This window comes from Tupaia chinensis, unplaced genomic scaffold (genome assembly GCF_000334495.1).
Source record: "Tupaia chinensis unplaced genomic scaffold, TupChi_1.0 Scaffold147500_1, whole genome shotgun sequence".
Taxonomy (NCBI): Eukaryota; Metazoa; Chordata; class Mammalia; order Scandentia; family Tupaiidae; genus Tupaia; species Tupaia belangeri.
This window is the reverse complement of record NW_006207351.1, coordinates 122,981-123,520: the sequence shown is the minus strand read 5'-3', so window position 1 is coordinate 123,520 and position 540 is coordinate 122,981. Positions and strand designations below refer to the sequence as shown.

The 540-nt window shown below is 53.7% G+C and overlaps 1 protein-coding gene across 1 annotated transcript in view; it reads right to left on the bottom strand.

Annotated features, from left to right (window-relative positions):
- ZDHHC3 (zDHHC palmitoyltransferase 3) overlaps positions 1–40 on the bottom strand; it is a 47,341-nt gene extending 47,301 nt beyond the window's left edge. Inside the window, exon 1 of the mRNA XM_014584694.2 lies at positions 17–40. The gene's annotated coding sequence lies outside the window, so the exon portion shown is untranslated. The remainder of the gene's footprint in view (positions 1–16) is intronic.
- Positions 41–540: the final 500 nt, after the last annotated feature.

Below are 540 nucleotides of genomic sequence, written 5' to 3'. Positions count from 1 at the left end.
CAGGGTGGGCGCAGACCTAGGCGGCCGCCGCTGAGATGCTCAGAGGCGCAGTGCTCTCCCCGCCGCCGGTTCTGACCGCCGAGGAGCGAGAGTTCATCCAAGTGCTGGGCCTGCTGACGAGCCCCACCTGTTGACCCAGCCCTGCTCTACTGCTGGGCAGCCCCTCCGGCTCTGACCGACTGCAGAGTCAGTCCACGTGATGTAGCCCTGGCATCCAGGCAGCTGCCATCATCAGAGCTCCTCGTGAGCTAAGGCCTTGTCGTTTAATATTTTTAAATTTTACTTATTAGTATTAGTTTTTAATTTGCTATAGGGCACATGCATTCATCACAAAGAGACAGAGAGAAAAGGAGAGAAAGCAACGCGCCAGATCCACGACAGCGCCCCACCACCGTGCCACCTGCCAGCCCCAAGGCGCTGTCTCTTTTAAAATTGGGCCCTGCAGGTCTCTTGCCTGCCCTTTAGAGACAAATGTCAGTATTTAGCTGGCATTATATTAAAACTAGATAATAAAGTTCCAGCTGTTCCAGCTTTCCAGTT